At 42.8% G+C, this 21,990-nt stretch overlaps 1 protein-coding gene across 16 annotated transcripts in view; it reads left to right on the top strand.

The window, feature by feature from the left end:
* OTOS (otospiralin) overlaps window positions 1-21,990 on the top strand; it is a 455,029-nt gene that overhangs the window by 412,236 nt on the left and 20,803 nt on the right. For all 16 annotated transcript variants that reach the window (XR_014696049.1, XR_014696050.1, XR_014696051.1 and 13 more), the window contains one exon: window positions 14,230-14,467. The gene's annotated coding sequence lies outside the window, so the exon portion shown is untranslated. The remainder of the gene's footprint in view (window positions 1-14,229; window positions 14,468-21,990) is intronic.

Genomic DNA, 21,990 nt, shown 5'->3' with positions numbered 1-21,990 from the left:
TATGATTTATTTAAATATAGCGAGTATGATTGTTTGGTCTTGAGACTGCTAGCAGACAACTGTCATTTGAAGTATTTTGTGTGTGGACAAATCCCTTAAATTCTGTGGTATTTTTGTCTTGCATGATAAGAAGTTACATGGAGGTTTATTGCTCACATGACAGGGCATAACTTTGCTGATAACATTTGCCATTCTTTCCATGTTGGCTAACCATATAGGATGGTCAGGAGGATGGGATGGCATCATACAGTTCATAAAAGTACCAGGCTGAAATGTGAATTTTGGAATTGAATGGATTATTGCTGTTCTGATGGTAGTGGTGTCTAGTTACTGTTCCTGACAGGGTGAGTGGCTCTATGGGTGTTCCAGGCAGCTGACGTCCTAGACTGTCTCCCTACCACTACCTCAAATCACACTTTTCCTACCATTATCATCTTAACTTCTCTTTAGGAGCAATTTGCTCATTGAAATTAATAAATGCTTTGGATATTTTGTCCTTGAAAGCTGAGATGATTAGGGAGGAAAGGGAGACAAAGACTGTGAGAAAACAGCAACCCTAACCTGTGCTTCTGGGTGGGGAAAAAAAAAAAAAAAAAAGTAATATATGAGCATAAGCCTTGTGAAGAAACAGCGACCTGCTCGTTTCCCTGTGTTCTCCACGTTTATTTGGGATCAGGAGTTGAACTAATATGTTGTGAAGTGCAGGGGAAGGGAAAAGCAATGCAGAGGGACTGGCTGTGAGACTCAGCACATCAGCCTGTGTCCACACTCCTGCTATTCCAGCTGAGGGGGTAGTACGTCTTAAGTATTTAACAGCAGAAAATACTGTGGTTTTATGTTTCATATTCAGTTTTAGGGCTGCAGATAAGCATTTTCTCCGGAGATCTCTGTGCTGGTTTCCCAGCTGAAGAGATCTAGAGAGAGTTAATGGAAGTGGAAGAAGGGGAATTCTGAAGCATGATGAGGCTCATCTGAAACTTAATCACTGTTGGCCCTGATTTTACATTCAAAATCTGAGTAGCTGCAAATATGAGTGTGGGAAACAGCAGCAATTCTATCCCATGACTTTCATCGTGATATCCTAGTGCCCCCCAGAGTCTGACTAATAAAATCACTGAGACCAAGATCCAACAGCTGGGCTGTCTTCCCTGAGATAGATGGAAATTCTTCATGACATAGAGCTTTGTCCTTGATGTCTCTTGCTAAATTTAATTCTAAATTGGGCCTTGGCCTTCCTCATTGCATCCCTGCACCCTCTGTCAATGTTCTGTGTTCCACCCAAGTGCTCTGTCCATTCTTCCACATCACGTACGCTTTCTTCTTCTATTAAAGTTTTCCCAAGAGTTCCTTGCCCATCCACGCAGGTCTCCTGTTCAACTTATTTCTCGAAGGCATGCACCAACCCTGAGTTTGGAGGAAGTTGTGCTTGAATATTAGCCAACTCTCCTGGGCTCCGTTTCCCTCTGGAGCCCTGGCCCAGGGGATTCCTCCAATTAGGTCCTTAAAGAGGTGAAATGAGCACTATTGAAATCCCTGTTGTGGTCCTACTTTTTGCCCTGCTTCCTCCTTGCAGGATCTTGAACTCCAACATCTCTTGGTCACTGCAGCCGAGACTGCCCTCAACCTTCACGTTTCCAACTAGACCACCTCTGTGTGTACCGGGTCCAGCAGCACCCCTCTCCTTGTTGGCTCACCTACCACCTGCTTCAAGAAGTTATCCGCAATGTTCTGCAGTAACCTCTTGGACCACGTGTTCTGAGCTGTGCTGTCTCCCCAGCAAATCTTGGGGTGGTTAAAGTCCCCCATAAGAACCAGGGCTTGCAAACGTGAGGCAACCTGCAGCTGCCTGTGGAAGGCCTCGTCCAGTTCCTCTTCCTGATCCAGGGGCCTGTAGGAAACACCCACCACAATGTCACCCCTGTTGGCCTGCCCTTTAATCCTCACCCACAGGCTCTCGACTCGCACTGCATCTCCCCCTCTGCAGAGCTGCACAGATTCCAGTTGCTCACTCACATAAAGAGCAACTGCACCACCTCACCTTCCTGGCCTGTCCTTCCTGAAAAGCACAAAGCCGTCCATGGCCACATTCCAGTCATGAGAGCTGTCCCACCGTGTCTCAGTGATTGCAACGAGATCATAACCTTGCAGCCACACGCACACCTCCAGTTCCCCTTGGTTATTCCCCATGCTGCATGTGTTTACATAGAGGCATTTGAGTTGGGCTCCCAATGCAGCTGCCTTTCTGGATGGGGCAACTATAACTTGTCCATGTGGGCCTATGGTAGCTCTCCTGTTAAGCTCTGTTCCCTCTCTAGGCTCTGGAAACCTTTGTCAGCAGGTGTGAGGGGGATGGCATGTCATCCTGTACCTTATCGCCAGCATCCCTGCTGGGATCCCCTTCCCCATCGAACCTAGTTTAAAGCCCGATCAATGAGCCCTGCCAGCTCATGACCAACGACCCTCTTCCCTCTTTAGGAAAGATGAATCCTGTCCAATGCCAGCAAGCCTGGTGCCAGGTAAGGCTTCCTGTCACCAGAGAACCCAAAATATCGGCAGCGACACCAGCCATGGAGCCACGGGTTAATGTACAGTGTCCTTCTGTTCCTGGCAGTACTGAGGAGAATGGAGGAGATGACTTGCGCACCTGAGTTCCTAATCATCCGTCCCAGTTCCTTGAAGTCCCTTTTGATTGCTCTCAGGCTACGTGTTGCCACTTCTCCTGCCACATTTCTGCTTGGTGAGGGGCCCCTTGCTGCCCACTTGCTCTGTGTTTGCCTCTGAGTGCTCCTGGCATTGGCGAGCAGCACCACGGGCTGGGACTGCGCCCCCAGGCTTGCTGCACAGGCCAAGGGGCTGCACAGCAAAGGGATTGCTGCTTTGCTTCCCTGAATCCCAAGGCTCTATTCCCATGCACCTGCTTCCCCTCAAGTTACTGCAGCTTTACCTGCCCAGCAGCTGTTTAACAAGGAAGGTTGCCTGCTGCTCAGAATGTATTTTATGAACATGAGGACACTTCCCCTGCTACATCCAGCTAACTTTCTCATTACGCTTTATAGCAAACATTATTGTCTAGAAAAAAGAAAAGAAGTCTTTATCTGTTCCCAAGATAGAACATAAAACAAACATCCAAGGCTCTGTAATGCCAAGGCATTTATAGGATGCTTTTCAGAAACTATACTTGACTTCAATCATCTCAAATCTTTTTTGTAATTACAAAGCCGTTTTATGTTACTTTGAAACAGATTCTAAAGCTATTCTGTGGCCATGCTGAAAATGTGTGAAATTTACACAAACACTGATTTCAGTCCTATCTTTTTTTTTTTTTTTTTTACTGCATTGATAATCTTTAGGTAGGAAAAGGGGTCTTTCCAGAACCCAAGTTACTCTTGAACATCTCGTCATGACTGCTATAAAAGGCATTAAAAATCCACCAAATGTGAAGTTTTAATACCAGATGGAGCCATTATCATTTAGTTTTGACTTTCCCTGTGGCACAGGCAATACTGTTTCACAGAGGACTCCTTTGTCAAGGTGAGCAGCAGAGATTTACTAGACCATGAAGTTTTTTTACTGGGTCTGAGCTTTAGGCAGCTGTCTGCAGGGCATGACAGGGTGCTTCTCTTGCTGAATAGGAGAAAGGTCCTTTCTCTTTTGTCAGATAGAGATAATGGTGAAAGAAAGATTGAAAACCACCAAACACACCACACACTTTAAGAATATCTTTGGGGCTTGGATCAGCACGCTTGTCTTTTGCTATGACATTACTTTCTCCATGCTGACGTGTGAGGAACATGATCAGCTTTATAAAAGTACTCACTGCCCAACTTTAATGTAACACTAATAATAAGTAGGTTCTGTTTGACTGCAAAATAAAATTGGCAAAGCGCCAATCCTTTACCTACCAGATACTGCCTATTGCAGGCGAGTCAAAGCTGTGCTTGGAGACAGCCACATTAAGCACAAACCCATCGCAGTGCGTAGGGACAGCAGGGAGCAATGTGCAGGCATTGAAAGAGAGACAGCATCAGTCTGTATGCTGCCAGAGAGGAAAAGCACGTAACAGAGGGGAAAGCAGAGATCTGCTTCTGCATGTGCTGTGGTCACAGTGCAAGGCACAACGTGAAGCTGGCATTTAACAAATTGTCAAATGTTATTACGTAGCGTAGTTGGAAATAAAGCTGACTTCTTATAACCAGTGATATGATGCAGTAATCATTCAAAAGCAGATGAATGGACTGTAAACCACTGCGATCTGGTTCTAATTTGAAGTTGGTGGAATTTACATCCCCCAAGCATCTTTTCTGGCCCACAAGGAAATGAGCAGGCTTTGTGCTCTCTGTGTTTATGGGAATAGCAGCTGCCTAGCTGTTTCCTCACCCCAGTCTCATCAACACTGGCTTTCATGTTATTAGTTCTCAAGATTGCTCTCACAATGATTCAGCCTTTAATATGTGGTTATTGTGCTTTTTATAAGTGAATGGAAAAAAAAATGAGAGAGGTTAGGTATTCTTCTTCTAAATGAATTCCTTAGCAGAAGGAAACATTCAATGATGCCCCTTTCTGTGAATGTGGTCTGACAGATCAATGCATTTTCTGGGTTCTGTTACCCTGCTGAGAATTTTTAACAGATTTTGAGGCCAGACCACATCTCCCTTTATAGCCAAGGATAAGTCAATTAGATAAACACGACCACAGAACCTCACATTTCTGGATGTCATCTCACTGCACGGAGAGAGGGGTGTGTTGTCCCCTGTCCCATGGGAGAATCAGTGCTGGGGCTGTTAAACATCTATGCTGGCCCAAGAGGGGTACAAAATGCCAAGGAGAATATTGATGAATGATAAATGGACTTTTAAAATTATTATTATTATTTTACTACAAGTCTGTTATTCTCATATTTTTAATTTCTTTTATACCAAAAGAAGATATGATTTTGCTGATGGTATCTGCCTACTGACATAACTAATTACTTAATCAAGGGCTTCTGGCTTCTGTTTGTAGATAACTGAGATATTAGGAGATCGGATTAATGCCCTTAGAAACACAGCAAGACCTGAGAAATCCATAAAGATATATTTAGTAGTAAACATTATTCCATAATAACTTGTCAATTACAATGTTCTTTCAGGTATCTAATACTTGAGTTGAAATCGGCTCCAGCTGGGGGAAGGATCCATTTTCTGTGCTTACATACGTGGCTGGAAAGAAAATGTCTTTTCTAAACAATTTTTCTCATGCTTGCTACGTTTCTTGGGTTTGAATTGTATTTAGTTAGCATCAAGGTGGCTTTGCACAGGGCTAGCAGGTTTTTGATGGATGTTACCAGCATTGCTATAGGCATAAATGGATGTTTTCTGGATTGGTAAGGGATGTCATAGGAAATATTAGTAAGTAAACCTCTGATACTGGTTCAGAGAGTCATGGAGTAATTTAGGCTGGCTGGGACCCATGAAGGTCCTCTGGTCCACCTGCCTCCTGCCCGAAAGCAGGGCTAAATCACATCAAAACTTCATAAATATAGGCGTTATGGTCTGGTCAGCCTTGAGACAAGAAGGCTGAGAGGGGATCTTATCAGTGTTTCCAAGTATCTTAAGTGTGGGAAAAAGAAGGATGTGGCCAACCTCTTTTCAGTGGTTTGTGGGGACAGGACAAGGGGCAATGGCCACAAGATGGAGCCCAGGAAGTTCCGCACCAACATGTGAAAGGACTTCTTCATGGTGAGGGTGAGAGAGCACTGGGACAGGCTGCCCAGGGAGACTGTGAAGTCTCCTCTGGAGATATTCAAGGCCTGTCTGGATGCCTACCTGGGCAGCCTGCTGTAGGGAACCTGCTTTGGCAGGGGGGTTGGACCCGATGAGCTCTGGAGGTCCCTTCCAACCCCTACAATTCTGTGATTCTGTGATAATAGAAAGTGACTTACAAGCCCCTCACAGTTCTACATAATGTTTAATTTCCGTGTAATTTCTGTGTACTTCAGTGCTCTGTTTAATTATGGAAAACTGCACATATGCAGATATTCTAGATTGTTCCTGCCATTGAGATACTGAACCTTCTGTCCTGGTTTCAGTTAGGACAGAGTTAATTTTCTTCCTAGTAGCTGGCAGAATGCTATGTTTTGGCTTAGGATGAGAAGAGTGCTGATAACACCCCGATGTTTTAATTGTTGCAGAGCAGTGCTTACACCAAGCCAAGGACGTCTCAGCTTCTTGCTCTGTCCTGCCAACAGGCAGGCTGGGGGTGCAGTAAGAGCTGGGAGGGGACAGACCCAGGACAGGTGACCCAAACTGGCCAAAGGGGTATTCCATCCCATCTGGGGTCATGCTGAACAATATATAGGGGTGGCTAGCCGGGGGAGGGCGCCGGACTGCTCAGGGTTAGGCTGGGCATCGGTCAGCGGGTGGTGAGCAATTGCATTGTGCATCACTTGTTTGTACACATTAGTAGTAGTACTATTATCATCATCATTGCGATTGTTGTTGTTGTTGTTATTATTATTATTGTTATTGTTATTATTATTGTTATTATTATTTTCCTGTCTTATTAAACTGTCTTTGTCTCAACTCACGGGCTTCACTTTCCATTTCTCTCCCCTGTCGCAGAGAGGGAGGGGGGAAGGTGAGTGAACGGCTGTGTGGTGTTTAGCTGCCGGCCAGGTTAAACCACAACACCTTCCCACCATTGTTGCTGTTTTAAACAGCATTGATCCTTTAACAGAGGGGTATTTACCCATGTTCACAGCACATTTCGCTCATTTCTGCATCTGAGAACCAGATCCTTGATTTCTTGTATAACGGCATCCCCAGGAGCTAAGGCCCAGCTCCTCCTCCTGTGAGAGACTTAGGCCAGGGTGGCTGCCCCTCCAGGTAGGAATCCATAGCGTTAACCCCACAGAAATGAGGTGGGGCCTCATCCGTCTAAGACCTCCACAGAAAGCAGTTGGCAGAATATGCTAGCAGGTCACCATCAGCATCTGTTATAAATGAAGCTCGTTGTCTGCTGTGTCTCATGTGTACATCCAGGGCAGTGTATTGATTTGCTTTATTATCAGTTCTATCATTCTGTTGTATCTTACCAGTCAGCAACACAAAGCCATAGTTTCAGCAACAGAGAACCTCCCAGTCTGCCTTGTCTCTTGTTTCAGTGGGAAGCTTGCTCAAGGAGGACTAATGAAAATTATACCTATTTATCCACCAAAGCTATGAGAGGATACATTATGATTCCCAAAGTGCCGGGTTACTGTACTGTGACAAATAGAATAGTTTCCTAAGTACCCTTGAGTGAGAACAAGTATGCATAAAAGGAAACTAATATTGGAGATATTTTTTTTTCAGCCACTTCGTTGCCAATCGAAGGAGTTATAAGTAAAGCTCAAATATCTGTCTGATGGGGGGGGCGGGGAGGAGGTAAAAGCTGATAAAGCAAGGGGGGCTAGATCCTATTGGGTTTGAAGTGAGCAGAGAAATTAATGAGATTTGAACACAGTGAATGGCTTTTAAGACTTATTTCTACAGCTGCTCTTCTTGGCTTTGTACAGCTGTGGAGCCCTCAGGAGGAATCTGTGCTGCTGCTTGGGCCTATCATGACCACCAGAGCCCTGCCACGGCTTACACTCGCCAGGTCTGGGTTACCTTATGTGCTAGGGGTGGCAGCACACGGCAGGGCTGCTCCCTGCCATAGGGCAGGGACAGCGCAAGGCCAGCTGTACCACTGGGGTGCCAGAGGTTTCCCAGAAGAAAGGCACTGTAATATTTACACAGCATTCGTAACTATTACTAGTGTCATTTACCACTAGGCTTAGAGGCAGGAGGCTTGCAAGTACCAATGCATGAGGAGATTTCGGAAAGAAGGCTCTTTGTTCCACCTCTACAAAACCCAGTAGCTGGACATAGAAGTACTGTGAGGGACGTTACTCGCACACTTTCACAGTGAGAGAAATTAGTGATTTATGTAGGGCTGAAGTACTCCAGACACTTCAGATCAAGATGCACTAGATGTTCAGCTAGATCAAGATCACAGAACCACAGAATTGTAGGGGTTGGAAGGGACCTCCAGAGAGCATTGGGTCCAACCCCCCTGCCAAAGCAGGTTGCCTAGAGCAGGCTGCCCAGGGAGGCGTCCAGATGGGCCTTGAATATCTCCAGAGACTCCACAACCTCCCTGGGCAGCCTGTCCCAGTGCTCCCTCACCATCAAGCAGTTCTTTCCACTGGAATTGTGTCTATTGTTGAGGATTGTGTTTCAAGTAACAAACACACCAAGCAGAAAGCATCCAAAAAACACAGTAAGTGATGCTAAGAATGATCCTTCCTAGGATCAGACTTATAGAAAACGTGGTCCCTAAGGAAAGATGAAACATTGGATTAATGGACTAAATGTCAAGAGAAGGTAGAACCAAAGGTCAGAGGAGTGCCCCTGCTGAAGAAATATCCCTGCTTTTTTACTCCGTGAATCTGCAAAGCATTCACCTATATGAGAAGAGACAAAAAGCCTGGGAACAAGGTCTCTGTTAGGTGAGATCTCCTTTCCCTGCCTTTCACCTGCATGGAACTCGGTTGATGAGTGACTCTGACATGTGGCTTGTTGTTTTTTTCCTTGGTAACAAAGAGAAATTAGGCCTCGGTTCCTTCGGTGACAACTGTACAGTTTTGAAATGAAACCAACAGTTTGTGGCTGAACCTCACTGATAAGAAGTTATTAAAAATAGTAATGATGTCCTCATCACAGCAATGAGAAGATAAATTGTATGTTGAATGGCAAAGCATGGTATTGCATATTTCATGTTCTAATGACTCAAGAGTTCATTGTGATAAATGTTATTAAAATAAGCACCAAAGGAATTAAATGTGATGCTCTGCTACCTGTGTTGAGATCTCTTCAACTCACCTAAACCTTGCTGCACTGCCCTCTTTGCAGAGGCACACTTCAGTACCACTTTTAAAGAAAAAGGCAAAAAAAGTAAATAATTTGTGATGAAAGGCTGCACAATTAGCAAAGGGAAAAGAGAAGTTGCCTTGAAGCTTTCCCAGTGCCTGTAACAAATGAGCTTTAGGTTTTACAGAGGTGGCATTATTTTTAAATGTCAAACCTGGACTTCATTTCCCCTTTTAATATAAATGTCAGTAGCATTTTACTGGGAAATCTTTTTTGTTTCACCTTCTGCTTTGATAAATTCAGACTGGCTTTCAATCTTGCCATCTACCTTTGTATATTAATAACTCTGTTGACCAGAGTTCTGCATCAGGCTTTTTCCAGAAGCCATGAATAAAACACAAGGGGCAGCCCAGGCATATTCTAGATCAGCAGTAAAGCTTAGCAGGAAGCAGAGAAGTGGTGCAGTGACAGGGAGGAAACAAAATGCAATGAAAACAGACATCCATAACAAGGGCAGAGAGCTTGATTAGCAGTTGGGCCACTGGTTGAATTTATGAAAAGTGAGTGTACTTGCTGGGGAGGTAGAACCGAAGGAAGAGCACTTGTGGACTTAGAAGGGAAAGAAGCTATGAGTGACAGAGTACCCCAGGGAAAAGAAATAATCAGAAACTGGTGAATACTCTACACTGCTCTTAAGTGAGCTAGTTCTTAGAAAGCTACATAAGCTTTGAAAGAAATTCATGATGGCGTAAGAAGGCTATCGCAGATTTTCAGTGTATTCAGACACTTCAAGGTGTTCCACTGTATGCTGTCAGGACCTTTTGGACATATAAAATCTCTATTTTTGTATCTTATAGTCTCCTGGGTATTTGTCTCTCCTGAGAAGTCATCATGAATCCAGCTGCATAAAGACACTGCAGGGTCTGCCTTGCAACATAAGCAGAACAGCCCTGACCTTTATTCTGTCACACAGATGTAAGTGCATGTGGTATTCCTAGGGCTATGGTGTCAATAGCTGTCTGGTGCAGAAATCACTACTGATGATGACTGGGTCTTCAAGACAGATGCAATGAAATACCTCCTTTTTTCTATTGTCTGAATTAAAATTACTTTATAAACTGCTAATGCGCTTAGTTGTTCAGTGTCCAATTTCAACCTAAAGGTTCCGTTGGCATGTTCCCTGTCCTCATATTATGTTTATGGCAATTTCACCTCCTTGAAGATGAAACAAAGGCTTTATGCTCCTTTGGGGAAATAGGAGCCAAAAGCAGACTGCCAATGCTTGCTGAGCAAAGTGTGCCTGAGGGGGCAGGCTCAGCTCTAGGGCTACAGCTGAGCTGCCTTTCAGGCAGGCCTAAGTGCATGGGCAAACTGAAATTCATCTTGTGTCCTCACTGAGTAGATGTTTGCATTTGTTCAGACAAGTGAAAAGACAGGACTGCGACATGTTGGTGTGGGTTAAAGGGAATAATCTCTCTCTCTTCTATCCCATCTCTTCCTCTGTACATCCTTTCCTGTTTTTGTAGCAGCATCATGTTAGGCCAACAAGTCTACCATGCATTTTTTTCTGGAAGGTTCCTGGGTATCAAAACAACTAGGATTTATACGTAGCAAATCTACCCTGGTGCTCTTGGATTCCCGGAACTGAGTCAAGACATGCACCAGGTTTGGTTTTCAGCCTGCCTTCTGTTTAGTATCCTAAGGAAAGGACATGTATGGCGAGTAGCATTGCCATTGCGATCTGAACCAGGACAGTTAGCAACAAAAAGCATGTGCTGTGTCTTCAGGCAGCCTTTAATTCAGCTCCTGCAGGCCCCTGAACGGACTGTGACACCAGAACACCTCACTGTGTTCAGAGTGCACGTCACATCAGGTGCCAGTGAGTTTAGTGAGCTGTATGCTGAGCTTTACAAACAAGTGTAAAGACTGGATGGAAGGTGACAAGCAAAGACACATCCCACAGAGCAGATTAACACTCATGGTCATTTTGACTTGGCACAAATAGATAAGGAACAAATTAGTATGGCTGTAATACTCCTAATTATGAAAACTCACTTTTTAGTGGAGCAGTTAAGACATGAGAATAACTCAGGTTTTAAAGCACAATTCATTAAAATAAATTAAGACAGTGATGGCTACAATTTGTATGTTGTGATGTGCAGTTGTTTGTTTTAGGACCAGATTCTGATACTTGCATTAAGTAAAATAATTCCTGGAAGATGTCCAGTGTGAGGTTCAGTGGGATACTTTCGTATTAAGCTACCAACAAATGAGAGAGACAAAGTTTGTTCATTAAGGCATGTTCTTGATGGGAAGTACTGGTGTTTGCTGATAAGGGTAGTTAAACTTCAGAACTTTTGTAGCAGTGATAAAAGCTAAAAACAGTACACAAGCAGGGATTTTATTCTCAGATTCATGTGATAGGGCCAGTTGCCAAACTCCTTGCAAGAGTGGTGCTGGCAAGGTGTGCTCTCTTCTGTGACAGAAAGGCCAGGTCTGAGCTGGCAGAAATCCCAATGCACGTGCAGTCTTTGAATGTGTTGAATAAAGAGCAGCTAAAAGAAATTGCTTGCTGTAATCCAAACCCAACTGAAAGGCTGCTCAGATTGAAATGTAACTACTTCCTAGAGCCAGGTTTTGAAAATGTCTGTTGCTGTTAATTCATTGTCTTTAAATATTTATTTAATATCTGTCTTCATTGCCTTTGAAAAAAAACTTTGATCTCATGAGATGAGAATATAACTGGCAACATAAAAATAGAAAAGCTTATGATGTTTTTATTAATACAAGTTTACTCAATAACTCTGAAGGCTTTTCTTCAGTCCAGGAAGCAAATGCAATGCCAGTGCAGCTGTCTCCCATTTCTCCATTGATACTTCTTCCTCTCTGTATCACTGTATTTTCCACAATTGCTAAAAACTGCAATTACTGTCTGTCCCATGTCCATCTCCTCTCCCTGCATCTCCTTTCAGTGGAGATCGGGACAGTCTGCGCTGGGTCCCCTGCAGTGGAGCCCAGCAGAGCCTCTTGCCAGGTCAGAGCTGAGTGTTTTGGGCGTGAGGGAGCAGAGGTTGTGCCAGCCCTGGCCTCATTTCGCGATCCCACTGTGCCACCTGGAGCCGCCTCCCCATGCAGGAACAGGGCTCCTGCTGCAGTGGGCCTGACACTGCCACAGGGTGGGATGTAAATTTGTTAGATACGGTGGGTGAGGTTCTCATGTTGCATGGAGTTTGGCAAAGAAACTTCTGGTAAAGGTTAAAAGGGAGAGTGAGGGATATAGAGACAAGAGGAAGGTGTTGAGCAGGTCATTGGTGGACTTGAGCCCCAGATATACGTGGGGAAACACCAACAGCAAGTTGGGGATGAATCTCAGACACTGCCCAGGCCTGTCCCTGCTATAAATACATAAAACTAACAGGAAGAGTCCAGGCAATAGTAATTTGTTCACACCCTTCCAAACACAGCAGCCGCATGGCCATAGCCCCATCCCTGGGAACAGGGACCAAAGGTGTTGAGGACGCTGGTGAGGCGTTGCATGCCACGCTGCAAGCTCCCTGTTTGGGCTGCCTGTGGCTGTGTGTCACTGCCTGACATGTTCCAGGGTTAACTGAGCCGTATTTTATTTCCCTTTTGAAAGGAAAGCTCTGCTTCCCTTCCCTTTCTTTGCGTCTATCCCCATATCCAGGCCTGGGTCAGGTCCTGAGGTACAAGGAGCCTTCTGCTGCTCCGTGACTTTCATTTTGAAAGGGGGAAGGAGAGGGGCAGAAAAGGAAGAACCTTACCTCAGAGGAGGAAATTTGCCTCCAAGGATCTTCCATGCTAAGGCTGAATACTTTATAAAATTTAACTTTCCAGTCGGTTTTCTGGGAGGCAGTGAGTGAATCACAATTAGCTCTGCCGCAGGCTACGAGGGCTCAGCGGCTGAGTCACAACACACCAAAGGGAGTGATACATCAGGAAGAAAATCAGCGCTGGTCAGCCCTGAGTGCTACGGCTGAGGAGCTCCATTAAACAGCTGCCAAGGACCATTCCCTCTCCATGACGTTCTTCCATTTTGCTACATTAGTTATGGTTTCTGCCAATGACCTCTCTTGACTCAAGGGATTCTTTTGTGAGAAATTTCTTTAAGTTTCACATTGTGATTCTACTCATATTCTGTCAGAGGTTAGCTCTACATTTGACTGAATTGCTTTAAATAAAAGTAGGTCTGGAAAATTAAGCCCTCGTTTGCTAAGCTTCTGTCAGTGAATAAATTGATAAGTGATGCTAGGAAAGGGACGAACCTTTTTGTGGGAGCCATGATGCTGGGAGAGAGGTGTCAGGGCTCACACATGATTCAAAAAAGTTAATGGCTCTAAATAGAAAGGATAATCAATCTCTAAAACAGCCAAGGATATCTTAACACACACTGTGTTTAAATTCCTTAAAAAAAAAGAAGCTTCTACACAGCAGTAAAGAGTGTTAGAAAATCTGGGGAGAGGCATTTACTAAAAGTACTGGGACAGCTCAGAAATTCGTTAAAAATGAAGTAACTATTGGTGTTAGTGGATCAACTAGAGATGTGCATTGAATGAACTTGCTTACTCATTTCCCGTGTATGCTTCCCTGTTCTGGAGTTAGGGAGAGGTGCAGTGTGTTGGCTTCTGTGGTGTCCAGTTAACGATGCCCATTACCTTCAATAAACTGCAGTTTTAGTTTTACAAGAACAGCCTTGCATGCAGTTCCACTATCCCATGGATATGCGAACAATAGCTCCAGTTCCATGTCTCTCCCTACATTTTACTTCGATAGCTTGACAAGAAGTGATCTTATATTAGTATGTAACAGTTTGGGATCGCTCAAGGACACAAGGAAGGGGCCAAAAATCAGTGACATTCATAATCCATTCCTCTTTCGGCTCAACAAGCAGTTTGGTTTTGTTTGCTCCTACATCTAACAGACTGTGAAACTACTGCCTCATTGTTTATAGGGCAAATACAGAAGTTAATATTATTGGGCTGTGTTGAAATACCTGTACTACAAAAGAAGATTGAGTTTTCAAGTGTTTCCCATGGAAATGTCTCTGAAGTAGTTTATACATCTCTTCACAGAATCATCTAGGTTGGAAGAGACCTCCAAGATCACCAAGTCCAACCTCTGACCTATGCTTTCCCTTCCTTTGGTTTTACATGTGAACAAGAAACAGGAGCTTTTGTTTCTTGTGTCTCTTTTTCCTGTAAACGCCAGTCATCCTGACTGAAAAAAAAAAATGTTGAAGGTGTTGTAATATTAATTTAGTGATGTTTTTAGAAAGGACTGTTGTTTAGAAAGGGAAGGAAAACATAAGTTCATACAGATTTTATTTTTTAATTTTTTTCAGAAGGCCAAGCATTTCTGCTGCAGTACATACTATGGATGCCACCTGAAGGTTGAAATATGGAAAGCACCAACATACTCACCATCCTGAGAAAAGGCATCTGAAAGCCTTTACTGTCCATATGTCATGTTGCAAATAGACACTGTCTATAGGCCCTGAGTATTCCACCAGGCTCTGCAGCATCTTTGCCTCCCTGGGATTTTGCTTGCCCATGTGCAAGATCAGCACTGGTGTGGTGCAGGTGAGTTTGGACGTGCTACATCACTATAGACTTGTCTCATGTCCAGGGAACTGTAGGCTGACACTTTCCATTGTCACCCAACTCACTCTGCCCTTCTTGCTTGGGTACAGTGGGACAGCACCAGGTTGGGAAGTCACTGCCCTGCTGTCTTGGTGATGGCCTGGAACTCCCAGCTTGTCTTTGCAGATCAACCCACTGAAACATGGTAAGACTCTGTAATTATACTAAAATAGACCAGTATTTTCTCAAGAAATTTACTAGTCTTTTCAAATGTTGCTCTGTGCATCAAATCCGTATATAAAAGAAGTGGTAAATCAATTATTTCAACCTAGAAAACTAGAGCAGGAAATAGTCCTTTTAGTTCTACATACAAAGGCTCCTATTAACGTGGCTTCTGAATTGGATCTGAAGTAAAGCTAATCCTCCCCTTGACATTTACAGAGTTGATTACTTCTCTTCTGAGCCATCCATGTGGAGCATTGCAGGTTTTCATAAATTCTTTCCTGCATGTTCTTAATATTATGAAGTTTTTCTGATGCCTGTTTTAAGCTCTGCACATTAATAATTCAAAGTTTACAAAGTAAAGCAAAGCAAATGACAGATCAAACCTGGCAGAGCACACTGGGAGAAGAAAATATCACTGAGACAAAAACGTTTTAACTGCAGTGGCCAGAACCCTCTTGACCATAATAAAACCACTTTCTGACATCAGATGAAGGCTGATGTGGCAAGGTGGCAAGCTTGAGGCTAGTTTTGCAGCTGGTATTCGTGCAGGGCTATATCTGACTTAAATGCAATACTTACACGTAGAGGTAGAACTGAAGGAAGCGATCCGCTGTGTATTCTCTGCTCAAGAAAACCTTATGATTTCTCCTAGTACCGACACAATTTATTTGAATTTACTTAACTGTGTTGGAAGTACTCCCCCATGACAGGAGAAAGGGAAAGGGTTATCAGTGTATATATAGTAGAATGCAAATACAGAAATGTTTTATATTAGAACTGTGGTGGTAGCCAACAGGCCCATCAGATGTCAAAGTCCCACTGTATGCAGACACTCGAGTGAGCAGGAAGTAGTCACTGTATCACAGAGCTGACAACTCTATGGAGACAGGCAAAGGAGTAATTTTTGTCCCTATTTTTAGGAAATTGAAGTAAAGCAAACTTAAGGACTCAAATATATGTATGGGACAGATCTTTATAGGCTTTGAAAAAGTATTGATTTTTGAATCAGTTCTGTCCTTTTGAAAATGCAGGCCTAAGTGCTGTACTGCAGGTGCTAAATTTAAAGGTTTTCTTTAAATTCTGACCCATATCCAAGGACAGCCAAGGAAAGGCTGTCTCTAAGGAAAATAAAACAAGCAGAATTCCATCAAAGAGCTTACCTCTAAAATCTCTCTGGTGGTGCTGCTGTGACTCAGAAACAGGCATCTATAGTGGATCTTCACAGCCATCACATCCAGTCTTCTGCTACTACTATCAATCCCTTCTAATCCTATCTATAAGTTCATCAGGCTTCTTATTAAAACTAAATAGGTTCTTACTTGAAGTGCTGTTACCATTGCCTCCTTATTCTATCATCTCAGAGGAGGTGGTTAAAAAAAAATCTTGTTTCAAGCTTGAATTTATTTTTGACGCATTCATACTTATTCTTTGTCAATGTTATCTTTTTCCATTTACATAACATAGCAATTCTTCTAGTGTAAGTAGCTCTTCTTGTCTTCTTCTTGGTTTAACCTCCTTTTTTTCCCTACACTCTATGTTGAATTTACTGACAGCAAGTTTAACCTTGGTTTTGCAAGGTTAAATGTGCCCTAATTGATCTCTTAATTGAGCTCTTGTTGTTAATTTGTTAATTTGTTAATTTTGTTGTTAATGTTGTTAATTTTTGTTGTTAATGTTGTTAATTGTGCCTCTCTGATCAGCTGACCTCTCCACATCCTGTTATTCTAAAAGCTCTTCTCCACATCTGTTGCAGTTTTGATAAGTTTATCTTCAGATGGGGTGATCAGGCCCAGAATTCTTCTTCCAGGTGACTTCTTGCTCAGGCAATGCCTTCAGAAATGAGAGCACCAAGTTAAGTTCCCTTCTCTGAATGAGTGAGTATGGACTATTTCACGCACACTAAAGACCTGTTCAAAAGGTGGTGCAGCCTAGTTATATTTCAGTCACTTATAGGTACTATTTTTCATTCACTAGAAGAAATTAAATGTTAAAGTCTAGCAACGCTATCCCATAACGCTGTTGAGAACCTTAAGCATTAGGCTAGAAAGCCGTTTTCTTTCTTTACTTGTGTTAGTGCTGTTGTAAATGAGGAGAGTTGCCTGGAAGACACAGATCCTGGAATTCTCTGGAGGGCTTCCTGGTAGATGTGTTCTCCCCTGCTTTTGGGCAGGGGCATAAATTAAACCTGGCTCTCCCAAGTCCAAGGATGGCAGATGCTACGTTGAAATAATTTAATGCCTTTTCTAGGTTTAATGCCATCAAGAATAACTGAGAACTGTAAACTTCAGATCAGTCTGGACTGTTTTTTGCTTAACTTGTGTTAGATCTGTTGCACTGGGGAGAAAAAAAGGGGAAAAGAAGAATGATGAATGACCAGTGTCACTTCTCTAGTAGCTTAAGTAGGAAATTTAGTAGCTTCCCCTAACAGCCAGTGAGGAAAATCGACACTTTGTTTATTTGCAGGCTACTTGATTCCATGAAGGACAAAAAAACCAAGTGTGTGAACAAGGAAGAAACACAGCTTCAATGTTTGTGCAGTAGAACAGTGCGGCCATTTGTTAGGAGGGCTCATAGCTCATAAACACAAATGGCTGGAGTAACCCCATGTGCTTCATAGTCTCTTACTATGCAGAAACATTGCAGTAAACACAACTTGTTTTCACACTAATTGGTTCCCTGATGATGACCTAGAGACATTGTTCACTTTGATCAGTGAGAAGTCCAGAAGATTTCAGAAGATTTTGAAATGGTATTGTGTTCCTTCTTTTTTTTATTATTATTATTATTATTTTTAGGTTTTATAAGCAATACATTCCCCTACAAAGTTAGCACTAGAGGAGTAATAGTACAAGGTTGGTGTTAAACTTATTATATGAAAATTACACTTGGTAATGATCTGAACTTTAAAAAATATCTGCTTCTTATTTCAGAAATGAAAGAGCTCAATTCCTTCCTACGTTTCATTTGTTTTAAGGCAGAGAAGGAAAATGGTATCAATTTTTCTGCCAGCATATTAAAATATGTTTTTATTAACAAGTAATTGCATTGAATCTTGGAAAGAATCAGCAGCAGTGGAAAATACTTCTGGAAAGCTGAAAGATGTATTTCAGATTCCTTTGAACAAAAATGTAAAACTGTTCCAGGAGGGTATTTCCCTTCCTTGAGTATAGGATGGGAGAATTTTATGTAAGTTCTACTGCTGAGAGCTATTTTAAATCTCCTTTGTACTCAAGTAATCTGTGAAGTAAATGCATGTCTGGGTGAAAAGGCACCCTGTGCCTTGTTAGAGACAAAACAAGTACAAAATTTCTGAAAGCTTAACAAATCCAAGTGAGATTCAGAGGGAACCATGTTTTAGCTGTTTGTAGGTTTTATTTCCAGTTCTGGTCTAGTACGGATCAGAAGAGAAGAGGCATGGTGGATCTATCCTATGGCAATCTTTCCAGGACAGTGTCCCATGTAGATGTAGCTGTAGCAGTGTAAAGGTGCCAGAGGATTAGAAAAAGATCATTGCTGCATGCGACTGAAATCTGCCACTTCATTTAGCTTGTCTTAAAGAAAATTGAGAAGCAACACCACATAACACGGTGGACTTCGGTCTTGCAGAGGAGGGCAAACCAAAAATAATGACTGGAAGGTAAGGTCAATAAAAATCAATTAGATTTTTTTTTCCAAGTGAGAGTGACTGGGGCTATCTGTCAGGGTATGTGGTGGGTGCTGGGGCTGTAATGGAGACTGCACATCTGACTCTTGGTTGCCGTTGTGAAACATGCAAGGTACAGAACTCAGAACAGGGTGAGTGTAAGTGTAATAGCCTGAAAATAAATGGGATGCTGACTGAACAATGTGACAGGCCCACTTGGTCTTAAACACTCAGAGGGAATCTTACTTTAATCAAGCACATAGCTGCTGTTCCTGCAGCTCTGAGTTCAAGACGTAGCTGTGGCAAACGTTACTAAAATGCAGCAGCAGGCCTGTGTCTGTAAGCAGATGGAGAATGGTTCTTTGAAGAAGGTGTTGGAAGTAATGTGTGGGATTTTCAGAAGGCCCATTTGAATCATGTGGCAGGATATCAAACAATGTTCTGAAGACTTTCTTGGGTAGATGGGTCTCTCCAGATTGCCTCTGGGAGTCAAAAATCCTGAGAAGGTTGATTTATTGGCATTAGTGACCATATGACATGCAGTAGCTTGGAGGAGTTGGTTTAATCATGCAAAGGTCAGATGAGGTACATACTGCTGGCAGGCCTGGAGAAGCGTCCTGGAGCTTGTGTTTGAAGGGTGCTCAACACAGCACTGAAAGTTCCCTTCAGGGAAAAGTGAACAAGGGACAGGGATGGAGGAAAGGCTGAGTGTGTGCAAGGGTTGTCAGAGAGGCCTTTACCTTCCAGCTAAGTTCACCAAACCAAGGAACTCAGTGAAGTCAAGTCATTTGGAGGTATCGCTTCCAGCCAGAAGCCACTGCACAATGCCTGTGAAGGGAACCTAAAGAGAATGGTGCTCTGAAGCCTGTCCTCTTTGCTGCTGTTCATATTGCTGTTGAGACAGTAGGCACTGTACAGGCTTCCCACTTCCTTGAGAATGTTTTAAAATGCCTTGGAAGAAAACAAACCACCTGTCCTTTGATTTTCCCTCGTGTAATCAAGCTTCATTTAGTGATCTCTTAGAGGAGAAAAGGTCTGGTGACTGGTTGAGCCCGAGCCCTTCTGAATCCTAAGGGTAAGTCACTCACTGAAGATTTACCAAGGACCATTTCATCCTTGCTTTATAAAAGAAAAGGCTGATGTCCCAGTCTAACCAAAACAGGCAACAAGAGTATAAATCCAAGATACCCCATAGAAAGTTTCCTCCTGTATCTTGTCCTTTTCCAAACAAGGGTACAATTCTTTTTTCAAAGCCTCTGAGGGCTTCTGCAGCAATATTGTAATTTGAGGCTAAAAGGAAGATGGAGTTTTTTTCTCAAGGAATAAAGAAGCAGTTTGATTAGAGTATGGCAAACCTCCCAGCAACCCTTCTGTATTTTTGGGGGAGTGCTTGACCTGACAGCACAGCTGAGACCTTGTGGCTCCAGATAACTACTACTTTAGCCCTGGATTTGGTGTTGGTGGAATTTAATGAAATTTCATCCACGGCATGGCTGAATGTTTGTGGGTCACGAGTCGGCGTGTGGGTCCCCATTTGACCACCCAGCTGGAGTGCCTGGATTTGGCAAGTGGACATGTCATCAGGATCACTGCTGAACAGACTGTGTCTTTCAAGGAATGTACTTCATGCACATTCATTGCTGCAGCATGTGTTCCTTGGCCACCAAATGCTGGCAGGAAATTTGTGAAGGATACAAAGTAAGGTGGTTGGAAGGAAAAAAGACGCCACTTGCAGGAAAATGTTCATATATTGGAAAAGGACGTCTGTTTTGTAGTAAACAGGCTGTTAGGTATGTTTGTTATTTTTAGCCAATAATGCACTTGATGAAAGAGTGCTCTTGATAAGGAACAGCCTCTGATGTGAGGGAGATGTACAGCGGCAGGTTGTTATTAAGGCTACCTTGATTGGCAGCTGTAAAAGTAAATAGTGATGCTGCTCTTGGTTAGCAAGCAGCGAATGGGGGGATTGAACAAATTTTCAGATCATTAAACAAATGGAAAGCTTGCTCAACATCAAAGTGTGGTTTGGTGTTCTATTTGTAGCAAAAAAAAAAAAAAAGTCTGGACTCGGCATTTCTGCAGTTCTTGTGTAGCCTCCATCTGCTCTGCCCTGCCTGGGAGCAGGGCTAATGCCATGGAGAGGAAGGGGGATTTTAACTCCTCGTTTGTATGGGTAGCTTTACAGTGACGTTTGTTTCCTCAGACATCATTTCTCCACTCAGGTTCTGCCTCTTTTGTTAAATCCTGTCCTTCAGGGAGACAGGAACACAAATCTATTGCTGAGACCAAGGGCTGCAGCCATTAGGTGCGTCAGCCAGGCCCCGTGGCCCCATATCCAGCCTCTTTCTGTTCGAAGGCAATACAAGGACCACTGTCAGTCACATCGCCTAATTAGTGGAACTAAGATAGAGCTAGTGGAAAGTTACTGGAACTAGGCTGATGATAGAAAATAAAGGAAAATTTTAAAAATAAAAGATTGAAACAAATACACCTCACATAGGGCTGTTTTTTGCTTGTAGATGATTCAAATGTCGCCCATCCCTTTAAACCTGGGCTCACAGGGGTCCCAGACTGTGTTCTTCTCCTCTGCTCGGGGTTGAGTTTGAGCTTATAGTTTTCAAATTTACCCATTCTAACTGTGAGCATAAATTCTGTACCATTTTTTATTGCAACCTAAAATGGAAGATAGCTCATTATTTAAATGCAGCATTAGACTTCCCCTTGATGTTATCCGGTAGTCTTTGTGCTCTTTCAATGCTACTAAAGTCTCTAACTGAGCTACCACCCTCTAATGCAACTCAGAGACTAACAAAGGGGGAAAATGGTAAAAATGTTGTTTATCTTAGAGAAAGGCTGCTGACTGAAAGTTTGGTATAAAGATGCTCTAATACTTCTGGGGAAAAATAAATCTTTTTTTTTTTAATAGCTCTTTGTAATGCAAATGTTCTGTAGCAGAGCCTGTGGAACCTTGTGTTATTAATCACCTTGAGTATCCAAACATTATTTCTAGGACTGTGCCTTTTAGCTAGTGGGAAAAACTATAAGCATACATTTAAGATTTAAAAAAAAAAAAAAAAAAAAAAAAGGAACTCATAAAATACACAACAAAGGAAAAACCCCTACAAATCAAAAAGAAAAAAGAAACATGAAGACATTTGATTTCTCCTCATTTACCACACCTGTACAGGAAGATAGCCATCTGATTACTTATTGCTTTGAGATGACTGCATCAGCCTGGGATGGTTTTTCTATTATTATTGTTATCATCATTTTTGCCTCTCTTCTCCCATGCCTCTTGTCCATAACAGAGACGAGGGAAATCGTTTGAATAGCAATCCTAGCAGTAGTAATAATCAAAGAACTGTTCTGTTCTTATTTCAGATTCAAAGAAAAAAAAAATTATTGTTCTTTTTCCCTGGTCTCTGCTCTTAACGTAATACATTATGGCCGCTTTTTATGTTCTCATTCATCCTGGGGCAGATCATGATTTAGGTGATTGATTGCAGAGGGGAGTAGGAGCTCCTGCTCAGATGTGCACTGAGGACAGGAGTTTCACAGCCAGTTCAAGCCAGAAGTGATTTTTTTTTTTGTCGTCTTCTTCCAGCAGTGGAGAAGGGACATGGGCGTATCGTGAGGGTGTTCTGCTGGACATGGC

The sequence above is a fragment of the Aythya ferina genome, assembly GCF_964211825.1.
Source record: "Aythya ferina genome assembly, chromosome: 9".
NCBI lineage: Eukaryota > Metazoa > Chordata > Aves > Anseriformes > Anatidae > Aythya > Aythya ferina.
This window is presented reverse-complemented; position numbering and strand designations above follow the sequence as displayed.